At 28.1% G+C, this 14,321-nt stretch overlaps 1 protein-coding gene across 6 annotated transcripts in view; it reads right to left on the bottom strand.

The window, feature by feature from the left end:
• LOC107447961 (silk gland factor 3) overlaps positions 1-14,321 on the bottom strand; it is a 463,042-nt gene that overhangs the window by 64,321 nt on the left and 384,400 nt on the right. For all 6 annotated transcript variants that reach the window (XR_011638030.1, XR_001584597.3, XM_071187006.1 and 3 more), the window contains one exon: positions 2,816-2,864. The gene's annotated coding sequence lies outside the window, so the exon portion shown is untranslated. The remainder of the gene's footprint in view (positions 1-2,815; positions 2,865-14,321) is intronic.

Here is a 14,321-nt window from a genome sequence, read left to right as displayed (position 1 = left end):
AAACAAATATACTAAACCTTGATAGAGCATATTATGTGTTAGTGTTAACGTTTGTTTCACTGATACGAGAATTTACATACAAATATGCATATTTTACATATATTTATTACTTGAATACGCATGGCTTGTTTGAATATAAATTTTGTTGATTAAATTAGAAATCTTTGGTACTTTCACCGAAACTGTATTTACCAGTTCTTGTCTACTTATAACAGGGTTAATTCAGAGACACCAACACTATGAGATATAAGCCACTTTTTTTCAGAATCAGCTTTGAATAAACAATAAATCCTTTACAATTTTTTTAATTCCTATAATAATAAATAATTATAAAAGTTAGGAATTGTTAAGCACTCCAACATGGGCTTACATTCATTTAAAAGCTCATCATTTTTTTAAATTAATAATAAATTTAACATATAGTTTGAGTTTAGTATATTTGGTCTTATATTTTTTGCATTTTCGATAGTTTTTTTCCCCTCGAAAATAAATTATTCAAAATTTTAGTTAGATATAAATTTTAGATATTTTTCTTCTTCTTTTTTTAAGCTTTGTTTTAAAAAAATCTTTTTTTGTCACAATTCAGTCTGTAAGTTTCTAAGTTGTAAAAAATTTTAATTAATATCTTATCGAAGCAACATTTTTATAATTTAATTTTCAAAAAACAATGATAACTAAAATATTTACAGGTATCACAAGATGATGTTTCGCAGAAAATGTTCCTCTGACATTATTTTGTAAATTTATCACCATTTTAGTTATAAAGTATTTTACATACCCTATATAGTATCACTTAAAATTATGTATTTATAATTTTTTTTATTTTTATTTTTTTTGTGTTTTATTTTATTTTTTACGTTGTGAAGAGTTATAGATAAAATAGTTTTTGCAGAAGTAAATATGTTCGAAATATTTAGTCCATGTAAATACTAAAATTTTTCGTTCTCTATATCAGCTAGAAGTCGAACTCCCTTGATAATTTCATAAATCAGTGTCCATGGTGTGTACAGCGTATTTCCCTATTCTATTTTTAACTTTATTTGTTTCGAAGCAAAAATTAAATCAGGATTAACCACTTCTGTTTAGAAGAATAATACGAGCAATTATATCGATAAAATTCCATTATGAAAATAATAATTAGCAATATTTTAAATTTTAGTAATTAAAAACAAAAAAAAATAGTTTGATGTTTTTTTTAAATGTCCTTAAAAACTTCTAAACAATTTCATGTTTTTATTCAATTGCTTTTATTTTATGCTTTTCTCTCTATTATTATTTCTATGCTTATTTTATGCTTTTCTCTTTCTTTCAATACCTTTATTCTATTTTATACATTATTTTCTTTATTTTAGTTTCGAATCCATTGCTATATCTTTACTCTTTACATTAAAAATAAAAGCAAGTGGACATTAAAAATATATTTCATTAATAATTATCAACTCTTAATACACCACCGGTAGATGGCGCTAAAACATAAAATTCTAATCACTGTTTCAAAATCTTTTTTCCTCGATTTTGATACAGTATTTCTACCTTTTGTTCTCTCCTTTCTCTTTTAATCACAGTATTATAAATGAGTGTATTAAAATAAAGAAATAATTTCTTATTTCATATCATTTTGAATAATATTTGGACTATTTCAATTACAAATCACAAGTACGTATATTAAAAAATGTTAAGACACTCATTTTTCAACAATTGGAAATTGAGTGATTTTATTATATTTATATATTTATCATTCATTCATTGAATATTATAGTTATCAAAAGTTTTGATGGCGTAACTATTAGTTTTTATTTTAATGTTACTATGTCAAGTCGAAAGTCAACATTAATTAAACACGCATAAGAAATTTTAAAAATTGCGGATTTCCCATTTGATTTAGAATTTTTCTTAATTGAATTTTTTTTTCCTCCTTAAATTCAGAATTTTTTTTACTTAGAATTTTTTATAATTTTTTGCAACGAAACCCAACTGGATTGTCAAATGGTTTAGAAATCTTTTGATGGATAATTGCACAAATAAAATAAAGTTCTTAAAATAACCTTATAACCGAAAAATTAACCATAAAATTTATAGTTTATTGTAAAGATTGTACTGGTATGAGAAAATAATTATCTCCTTCAAAATACTTTTAGTAATGTTATAGATAATTAACGTTTTAATAACTTAAAATTTAATATAAGAGTCATTTTTGAGTGAAATTAACAAAAATTAAAATTATTTTTTAAATACAGAAAAAAAGTCAACTTCAAAATATTGTCAATATTTTATAAATAATATTTAAATGCTTAGTAGAAGGACATATTTAGTGATGTTTTCGTGAATTTGAGAAAATAAACTATAAAATTTCAAAAGTATTCCGCAATGATCACGATTAATATTTGTTTTTAAATCCTTGTGAAAAATGAAATAAAAAAAAATTATTAACATTTGTGGCTGCAAATAAGTATTTATACGAAGAAAAAACAAATTCATCAATATCCTGCGAACCACAATGGAAGAAGTCTGGATTAAAAACATTAAAACCCACGTGACTGTTAGAGAAATTATTAAAAACATACCCACGTTTCAGCTAACAATCAAACTATTTTTGTTTAGATTTTTTCCATAATGCAGAATGATGTTTCAGTTTTCCACTGAAAAAAATTTCACCTGTAGATTTTGGATAATAAAATGTTCTGTGTATTTTCATAGTCATAGCATAAACATAAACAAGCACATGACCTTTAACCCAAAAAATCGAGTATTGATAAAATTTTATTTTGCATAATATGTTCTTCTACCAAGCTTTCCAATTAAAATAAATATTTACCTCGTTAGACGCCTATCATCTTTGGCTTCTGGGGTTTTATCTTCATTACCTATAAAAATAAATAATACTGAAGTTAAGTATATTTTAATATCACAAACTATTTTAATTGGTAAACAAAATTAAACTATAATGTCTTACTGTAACGTAATTAAAAAATGTTTTACATAGATTTCCTCAAATTCCATTTCAATTAGAATTTTATCAATTATTTAAGTACGCAACACACCTTAAAATTATCTTTAAAAAACTATCCTTATGTAACTAGCACTTCTCAGATATTAATTATTCAGTTATAAATTAATAACTTTATTGAGAGAAAGGGAGAATTTCAGACGAGTTATTACTATTTTTATTTCGTTTAAAACTCACAAGTTCAGTTCAATGAGCTTTTTAAAAATTCTCGTCTTTTTTTAATCATGGATGATATTTCAGTTAAATAGATAAATATTTTTTTCAAAAATATTATTATTAATATTTTTTAAATATATATTTTAAATATAAATTGGAAAACTCTGCGTTTTTATAATGCTACGTTACAGCTGTTCTACAGATCATGAATGCGTGTAAAAAAATGTTTTAATGGTAATTAATTTATATCTACACTCTTACATTCATGGATTCCTAGCTTTGCGGGAAAAATATGCAAAATGATATTATGAAAGATTGAAATTTTTAAGTTTAAAAAACTGTTGAGGTTGATTTTAAGTACGGAACACCAGCTAATTTTTCAGCAAAATAATAAAATATGGTGGTTTTAAATTGAACAAAAGGTTTCATAAGCAGCTTCCCGATGTTCCTCATCATTCTTATTATCATTGAGGCGACATCCCGGGGTGGGCCTCGCCCTTCTCTAGAACACCTCTCCATGCTGGTCAATGGTCTGTTTGTTTTAAATCTGTGCTAATGGAGTCAACCCAACGAAGTTTTGGATGTCCTCCAGCTCTAATAAAAATTACTTTATGGTTGAATATCTTATGTATTGGGGTAGTTGTTTCTATATTTTTTTTCCTTTGTAGAAATTGTCTTAATTCTGTTGAAATTGTGCAGAAATTTTGTAGACATTGTTACGATTCTGATGTTCTCATACATTTTAAATCTGATCTTTTTTTTTTCTTTCTTCATATTCACTGAAACGCCCTTTAACTCGTTTTTACACTCAGATATTCGCTTCATTTAAAATTTCGAACTAAAACATGTTAGGAAAAAACTTAATTATACTTAATTCAGTAAAATAACTGAGTAACTGAATACTATTCAGAAATAAATCTAATGAATAAATTTTTCGTATTTGAATAGAAACAACGTACGTCGTTTAAAGGCATTCGACTAATTTAATAAATTTGCGAGAAAAATCAGTCTCGAAAATATTTTATGGTTGTATTAATCCCTATTCACACCACATTTGTTGAAATAAAATGGGTACAAATTTCTATTACAAATAATGAATTTCCAATCACTTCAACGTTCGACCATGCTATTTACAAAATAAATTAAAATGTTTCTTTGAGAATAACATTTTTCCTACGTCATCGTGTAAAATTATATACTCTCTTAAAAAAAAGTTGACTTCATTTGGCGAGATATATAGACTCCCTGATGGGTTTTTTTCTTCTTTCTTTTATGAAATAGAATTTACAGTCGTGGCGATGCCCGGAGTATTTTCAATTATAAAAGTAAGTTCACAGCCGGAAAGACAATCTTACAATGAAAAATATCGATCAGAGAAGTGTAATATTTCTTTTAAAAATATAACAGCTCTAAAAAGAATATTTTCAAAAACACCGCTTGACTAATTGCTATTGTTCGCTAATCCTTCTCAAGTCTAGTTGTTAAAGAACCGCCGTACACGAACAAAAGAATTTATTTTTTAGTATACATTTTTTTATATGTTCGAAAAGGAAAAAAAAAAATCTATTTTCTTTTTAATGAGACTACCCGAGGGCAGTGAAACATCCCCAAATAGTTTTTCTTGCTAATAAGGGAAAATACAGTGTCAGAAAAAGAAACAAAGAGCGGGGCTTCCACACCAATAATATTAATTGTGGCTCTTTCAATTTCAAAATACTTCTACCAATGACAATGGAGAAATGACGTCATTTTTTATATTTTTTTCTGATTGGGTGATGATTGAAACCTAAGAATTGCTCACAACAATGAAAAATAAAATAATTTAAGTCCGAACGCAAGTCAAAAGAATTAATTATCGGGCCAATGTCCTGGCTAAATTTCCTAAGAGAAGAGATAAATTTCAAACTCGTGGAGACAGTTGAAAAACTAATTTTGACATAAATATTGCAAACGCAACCTTGAAAACTATTGTTGTAATCTGTAGAGTGTGTGTGTGGTATGGAAAAATAAATTACGATTTTTTTTTTATCATAATTGTAGTCACGCTCAAATCCACTTAATTTATTTGGAATATTTTTAATAATATCTGTTAAAGAGTTATATTAAGAAAAAAATGCATTCAATTGGTAAGAAGCATACGGCCCTTGATGGGAAAAATGGGTCTAGAAATAAAATAAAGGAAATTATATTAGTTATCTTTTCTTACGATTTCATTTCGTGATATTTTATTCTCTTTAAAAATTACTAAACCCTCAGAAAAATCGATTCAACCTTGAAGAAAAATATCAGTATCATAAACCAAAATGTTATAAATTGGTTGCAATCTTAACACGATGTTTTGATTAAACCCTGTTTTGATTAAAGTTTAACTACACTGTGAAAATTTTCATTCTAAAATTATGGTAAAATAACTGGTAGCTGTCTGTCCATTTGATTAACTGTGAAGTTTACGGTAAAGAAAATTTTTTTCATTTACGGTTTTGAAACCATTTACAAAAAGTATTGTTATAAAACCATCAGTACGGTTTTTTTAACCATTTACAACTAGCATTTTTCAAAACCATTAAAAAAAATTAATTATTTAACAAGACATAGGAGTGAGGGTTTTGGTAAAACGGTGGGCATTGAAGAGTGCCGGATACTGGAAATTCTTTATGTGTTGAAGGAAATGGGGGAAATATTGTGGTGTCAACATTAGGAATCGAACTCCAGTTCTGCAGCTCATGAGATTGACAGATAAGCCCGATCGGCTATGATATGTAAGTAGCTTCATTAGGTGATTCCAGTTGGTTGGATAAAATTCTGGCTGTTTGACCGTATTAGGTGAAAGCAGTTAATAAACAGTTTTTCTCAAACTTAACAGTTTTATTACCATTTTACTTATGGTTATTTGACTGTTTTGATTAAATATGGTAAAATAACCACTCAATAAATTTTTATTTAACCAATTTTTCCGAGAAATTTCTAACAGTGCACACTGTGAAAAATTCTGGATCAAATTACGGTATAAAGTACTAAAACTATTGGTGCATTTTCCGTAAAATCCATTTGTATCGCAAATTCTGATAATATAATATTTACAGTAATATTTATTTAATTATAATGATTTAGTGATTTTTCGATAATTGCTGTAAAAATTACGGTACATTATATTTTTTGTTCCGTAACATGTTCCGATAAAAATGGAATTTACGGTAAAAAGTACCGGAATCTTGAGTGACAATAGTTTTTACCGTAATTTGATCACAGTGTATAGTTTTTACTGAGTATAATGCTGTGTAATCAAGTTTATAATGCTGAACGTAGTGCTGCATTAAGGTTGGTGCATATTGAAACACTATTGTGGTTTACGGATTCCAAAATCTCTAACAGTGTATAATAATGCATATTAACTCAAAAAGTATTTATTGCTCCCCACTCTACTCTCACATTATTTTGTAGACTTGAAATATTCACTTACAAGCAAATCTAGACATAGTTGTTAAAAAAATTGCACCTCCCTCCAAAAAAAAAGAAAAAGCATTTCAGTCTAAAATAATACTTTTAATATTTTAAATTAGATTCAAATTTTTTAAATCTAATAAGTGTTAAAACACTCGGTGTATTTTTAAACAAATTAGTTTTGTCCTTACTTGAGCTTTTTTTTTAATTTAAAGACGAAAATATATAAATGATGAAACCTTTTAATAATTTAATAGTAAATGCGTACAATAATTTATTCTCAAACCAACGCATTCGCAGTCCCGACTATTACTATTTTGACAACGTTTGAAAGTAAAAACTAAGTAAAGAAATAAAAAAATATAACTGAAATAAATAATTTATTGCATAGTTACAGAAATGAATAACGAATAAAAAAAATCTTGTTCAATTATTTAGAACACAGATCATCACTTGTTAATTCTCTGACACAGAATTTTTATTAAACATATTTCTTGTACTTTTTTTCAATATTTTGTGTTAATTTGAGTCAAAATAAGTGAAGAATGTTATATTTAGCATTTTAATAATTTATGGGTATATGCAGTACAGTCTTTTTCTGCGTGAAAGGTAAAATCTTCCAAACACAGCTCACTTAGAAACAATAATTTTTCAAATTTCCTCTTATTTGAAGTTATTTAGATCTAAGCGAAACAGTTACTTATCATTGAAATTTCTTTATATTTACAAAATCAATAGTTGATAAATTACTGAATATGAAAACTTTTTTTCAAAACTTTTTTTTTAAATTTTATTTTCATACAAATATAATTCCGATAATTTAACACATATTTTTAGTAACTATTAGACTGATTTTTAAAATTAAAAAATATATTTTTGCTTATGACTAGAGAGTCAAAAAAATAGATATGAAAGAGACAGCAGTGTCTTATCTGCTCAAAAGGTTAAAAAAAATTAGGTATGAAATGCATAGGACAGCCACAACAACTATTGAAATTTTTAAAATTAAAATTTTTACCATATGACTACCTTAAAGTAAAGTGGTCTCTATCTAATTTATCTGTAGTGTTTGGTTAAACTTTAGATCCATTATTCTTCGAATGACGAGAGGTTTTAATTTTTGCCTACTTGACTTTTGAGACTTATAATAAGGATGACATTTACCACACTTAACTGAAATCTAATTTACTTAAGATATGGAAAGCGATACTTTAAGATTTTAATCATTTACTAGTCTTATATTATTTAGAAATCATCTCTAGATTAACTATCTAATTTTCACTTTTTTTTTATGAAAGAACTTCAGAATTTTGAAAAGGAACTTTTGATGTAAAGTTTCGCAAGTGACCAAGACCCTATTTTTCGAAATCAGATGATGGCTCGCTTGAGCTGATTGTACTCGTATTTATTTTTTTAAATTTTTTTTTCTTCTCTTGAAATGCCAATTATTGCTTTTTCCAGATCTCTCACTCTTATTATACTCTCTTACTTATTATCTCACTCTTATTATATCTCACTCTTATGCTCTTTCCAGATCTCTCACCATATAGATTTTTATTGTAATTAACTTAGCACCGTAGGTATGCTCATAAAATTGTTTAATATACACACTACCCTACTATATTGGAAGAGACATTTTAAATTTTTGATGGAGATTTTTTTAAATTTTCCAAGAAATACATAAAGGATTATTTTATTACTTTAGAGGTGTTTAGTTCATGCGTTTCTTCATACTTAGCAATAAGATATTAAGCATTCAGAGGTTTGGGAGATCTACAATAAATTAGGAAAGAAAACAAGTATGTTTGAACACCCTATGGCAGAAAATCAAGCAATAAGCTTGTAACTTGCATCAATTACTGAAATTGCTATTTTCAATAAATGCTTAAAATATAGTAAACCTAACGTTAATATTTATGGAAATATGGACATTTTTAGAAAAAATGAATTTTTTTGTCTTACAATTTTTTGCTATAACTTTAAAAATACTCGATGGAATAAAAAAATTTTTTTGAGCGATTTAAAATTAATTGCAAAATTATTGATTTAAATTGCGAAAAAAATTCGTTAAGCACTATGCAAGATATTGTACAGCACATACGCAGAAAAATTTAAAAAAAAAATTTTTTTTTTTTAATTATCTTATCTATCTTAAATATTTAAAAAAAAATTCGAGCAATTTTCTAAACAGTTTTTGAACTTTTTAGAAGAAAACTCAAAACGATCAGAGGTTTTCCACAAATTTTATCTTGTATCATGGGACAAAATTTAATAACAAATCAAAATATCTTACAATAATCTCCCAGATACCGTAATGTGATGGTATAAAGAACAAAAACGCGAAAGATAATATACTTTTATGGGGAATGATCACCCACAATGCCGATCTCATTTTTAATACATCTTGTTTAATAGTACAAAATAAAATTTGGGGAAAACCCCTTATCGTTTTGAATAGTCTTTTAAAAAAGTACAAAGCAGGCCTAGAAAATTGCTTGAAATGTTTTAAAATTTTTAAGATATTAAAAAAAAAACTTTTTCATTCGTTGCCAAAGTTAATTCACAACAAAAAAAAGAAATTTTTAATAAAAAAATTTTCTGCGCATGCGCAGTATAAAAGAACTACTTTAAATACACATATCTTGCACAGTTTTTTTTCAAAGAAAATTTTAAATTTTAAACAAATAATTTTGTAATTAATTTTAATTGCTCCAATTTTTTTTTATTCCATTGAATATTTTTAAAGTTATAGCAAAAAAACTCTGACTAAAAAAATAGTTTTTTTTTAAAGTTTTTTTTAATGTAAAAATGTCTATATCTCTATAAATATTAACGCTTGGTTTACGAAATTTTATGCAGTCATAAAAAATAACTATTTAAGTAATTGATACAAGTTACAAGCTTATCGTTTGGTTTTCTGGCGTAGGGTGTTTAAAAATGCTTCTTTTCCTTCATAATTTATTAAAGGTCTTTCAAAAACCTCTGACAATTATAAATTACCTTGTTAAGTATGAAAATCGTGTGAACTAAACTACATCAATATCAACCATCTAATCCATATCATTAGTGCTAAAAACTAGTTTGAACACTTTTGGTGGTTGAGTTGATTTGAATTGGACCCTTTTAAATGCTGAAATGACTTTTGTTTATCACAGCATAAGATAAGATATTGTCCTCTGCGCGCATACGAGAAGCATGAAATAATAAAATTTAAAAAAAATTGATTTATTAATAAAATAAAAAAATAATAAAAAATGAATAATAAATAATTATAATAAATATAAATAAATAAATAACAGCAATAAAAATCACAATAAAAAATAACAATAATTATTAAAATAAGTAATAATAATAGATAATAAAATTAACAGTAATGAAGGTCATAAATGCATTACTTCTTGGATAACTTTTGATCTTAAGATAAAGTTTTACTTCCGTGTAATAAAATACGTGAAATAGGTATAAGCACCTGAAATGCTACTTAATATTGCAGTCGATAATTTAATTTACGAGATCTAACACAAAAATGTACTCTTCTTTTGTCTGATGAATTATTAATTAGTACAGAAATAAGCATGTTTATAAATGAAACAAACTAAATGTATGTGTGATTGATGGTATCTCGTCAAAAATTAAATTATTTTAAACAATTTAACCAGCATAAGCTAAAACAAAAGAAACGACTTAATAACTAGAACAGAGTAAATGATGCATGGCTAGTTTTACTGATATGAAATTCTTTCAGAAACCAAACTCGTTTAATTACCATGCACTATGCACATTTAATCATAAAAATTTATTTCATTTCTGTTTACATATCATAAATTCAGTGACCATTTACAAGTATAAAAGAAGTAGCATACATAAAAAAAAATCTTTTTAAGTGTAAACACATCACGTATTTCTTAGACTCGTCCACGTACCACGTGTTTTTTTTTTTTTTATTCCGATTTTCGCCAGCAGTGTCAGCCACATTGTGAGGGGGATGTAGAGGAGTAGGATCAGTGAAATATAAAAGCGGCTACCCCCAACATGTGCAATGCGGATTTAGAGATAGGGAGTGAGGTTTTCATGTCTTTTTATTGTGAATTCGCCTTGCGGAAAATTTGATGGTGGAATAATCCGATGGTGGTGCGACCCATACTTCTATATCCTCCACTCTGAGGTTTGTGGTGGGTTTAAAGGATGTCTACCATGTTACTCGGTGAATTTGGAGCATTTAAATACTAAATATATTATTTAAATGTAAAAAAAAAGCATTTTTTCTTCGTTATTGATGAAACCATATTCCAAATTGACTAAATTACAATCGTCACTTGTTTGAGGATACGAATTTTATACAACGAATTTCAAAAACGATGAACTTAATGTAACGCATTCATTTTTCTCCGTTGTTGAACAGCGGACGGAATTTTGAGTTTACGATTACCAATGCTCAACTCCGTAGCCTTGTAATTTTGAACCATATCCAGAAGACAAGGAAACTCCTGGATTGATCTAAGTAGTGGGAGAAATTTGCCTACAAGGAGGACTTTTTGATGGAATTAACCCACATTAGTGTTACATAGAGAGAGAAATCACGAAAACGACTCAGGATTAGCCTGGCGGTAAGGGGACTCTAACTCGTGATCCATCTACAGCTAAGGATATCAGCACTGTCGCTGGTTCGTGCTGGGTGCTGAATTCGTATCGACCAGCCATCGCTGGAATTCGAATCTAGTTCACCTTATTGGGAGGCGAGGGCTCTATCCCCCGAGTGTCCACGGCTCTAACACATCATTTAACAAAGTTGATTAAAAAGTGCAACATAAAATAAAAACTCAGTCATCACCAGGAATCGAACTCTGGAAAGCTGTTTGGCACTTAAGTGCACTAACCCCTGTACCAACCCACAATATGTTTTTTCTTAACCAGATAAAAAAAAAATATTGGAGAATTTCTAAAATACATCAAGGGTGAAGAAGCAGTTTCGTTAAATATTTGAAAATTCGTTTTTTCGTCACAAATTAGTTAATTCAAATGCTTATTTGGGCTTACCTCTTTAAACTTTTATGGTACCGGATTTAGAAACCATCCTTCAAATATACCCCCTAACAATCTTGACGAAATAAATAAATAAAATATATCTCAATAGAATGATTAACCTCTCAATTATGTCTCAATAATTATACCTCAAATTATATCTCAATGTATGATTAACCTCTTGAGACCTTTTTTAGCTTTATTCATTTCATATCCTAACACTCCTAGCTAAAGTTACAAGGTATGTTATGGTACTTCATCTTCTTTATTCATTATCTTTGGTAAAATCTTAAAGAAAATTTGAAAAATGATGCTTCAAATAATGAATAAAAAAAAAAGCTTCACCCAGTAATGAGAAAATCTTATGTTAATGATGCGAATTTCAACTGTTAATCCAATCTTTTATGGAGAATGGAAAAAGGCCTGAGAAGCTAGATTAAAACTAAATTCCTTGTAACTATGCATCTTTCACAAATTAAAAAAATTTTAATAAAAAATTTCATTGAAAGCTATGAAATGTTCTGAATGATAGATGTAACCCATTATTTCGAAAATCGTAAATCGGGACAAATGTTTGGATGGTCTAACCATTCTTGGTGCACACACCAAAGGAGATGAGGAGGCACCATGGAGGAGACAATTATTTCTGGTAGGAACATGTTAAACCATCATGTTCCAGCACCAATGGAGGAGACACTTAACTCTATAGCCACAAACCTTGACCACGCATCCTTTGGCCCAGCCACAAACTACAGTTTAACACAAATATAAATGAGCGTACAAAAGTTTATAAATTTTTAAAAGGTATAATCAAAATTTATCTTCAAGTTTTGATATAATTAATCATTTCACGAATCGAAACAAGAAGAGCTTAGTCCAAAAAAACACCTTTGGCAGGATTTTCAAAATAAAGGTTTTTGATGCCGTAATAAGTTTCTGTGTCAAGCAAAAATTATCTCCTGAAGAGACAATAAATAAGACCATTGCTTTTTGTGTCAAAAATAATATATTTTAAAATCTGTCATAATTTTCAAAATTGATGGTTGTTTAAACATTACGCGTACAAATTTTCAATTATCATTTAAGCAGTATAGTCAAAATTTCTTCTGGAATTTATATACTCAATATTTTAAAAGGAGCCGTAAATTAGAAAAAAAAATTCCTACACTAGATTTTTGCCAGGAATTTAAAAATTAAAGCTGTTTGTCGCATTTTTTAGTTTTCCTTTCAAGAAACATAATAGACAATAAAATGCTGTTCCAAGAATTACTCTTTTAAAACTGTCATACTCGTTAAAGTTTATAGTGTATAATATTTTAATACAGATGACTGTACAAAATATTCAATTAATATTTTTAAAATCAATAGTTTAATCGCTTCTTTTTCAATTTGTACAAATTGCCTATTACATCTCACACCACATCCTATACATCATCCATTTAAAGGTACATTATATAAAACAGATATCCACCCATAGTTAAATATGGGTGTGAGAACCGGCCCACTCCTATTTCACAGTATAGAATTTTAAGCTGAAACCATAAGGGCAAGAAGAAAAAGTGTACCTCACACATAATAACGGCTCATTATTCTAGGCAGAACTTGAAGAAGTTGCTTTTCCGGCAGACAATGGAGTTGAGATCATATTTTTTTCCTTCATAATCTGAGCATTTCTTTCACTCTTATATTAGCCTGAATGAAAAAGGAGGCTCTAAATATACAGATGGTCGGCGTGCCCTAATAGATCCTAATGGTGTGGAGAAAAAGGGCCGCCGAAAATGAGGGGTCATCATCGCACCCAGGTAATAACCTCAATTATCCAATTGGTGAGGAAAAGTGAGATTTCATCGTGACCCTCATAGTCACGAGCTAGCCCCTGTATTTATTTATAAACGTCATTTTTTTTATGACGAAATATTATACATGAAGGCGTTTATACAGATGTATATACACGAAGGATACTAGGATGACGTAAGTTTTGTATGGGTATGTCCTGAATCGGTAAAGAGGTAAATTGAAAGATTTTTATTTTTGCTACGCCGGAGCCCAGTTTCATAATTTCCGAGGTAGCACTCTTGATATTTAGTTTCTGGTAAACAGATTGTAAAAAATATTTTGCTGATAATACAATCAATATTTAAAAATTCGAACATATTTTGGGCCGGGATAGCTTGGTAGGCAGTACGCTTAACTCCCGTTCGTGAGAATAGGAGTTCGAATACAGCCGGTCGAAGACTCCCTGTGTAGTAAATGTTGACTGGTGCACGTTAAACTTGTGGGGTCACAAAATCCTCCATGTTTCCATAAAAAAAAATTATAGATTGATCGTTTTCTGGTTCAGGTCAAAATTACGCTCTATGGATGAAGGAATGGATGTGTAAATGGGTCCGCCCTATATAACGGGTGTGACTTATGGGTGTGGCAAAAGTCAAATTTTTCAACATAGATGGCGCCACTGGAAAACAAAAACAATTGCACACTTCTGCCTTAATGGCCGACGACAACAACAACAACTGCAACAACGGAGCATATTTTGATGTTTATATATATATATATATATATTTTTTTTTTNATATATATATATATATAAAATTAAGATTTAAATAGGATTTAAATATGCACAATTGAATACACGAATACTAATTTATAGCAAATGATGAGTTGAAATATACTTCATTAAAATTTGAGATTATTG

The sequence above is a fragment of the Parasteatoda tepidariorum genome, chromosome 1 (assembly GCF_043381705.1).
Source record: "Parasteatoda tepidariorum isolate YZ-2023 chromosome 1, CAS_Ptep_4.0, whole genome shotgun sequence".
In the NCBI taxonomy this organism is placed as follows: Eukaryota; Metazoa; Arthropoda; class Arachnida; order Araneae; family Theridiidae; genus Parasteatoda; species Parasteatoda tepidariorum.
The sequence above is the reverse complement of the archived record's forward strand: the minus strand, read 5'-3'. Positions and strand labels throughout refer to the sequence as shown.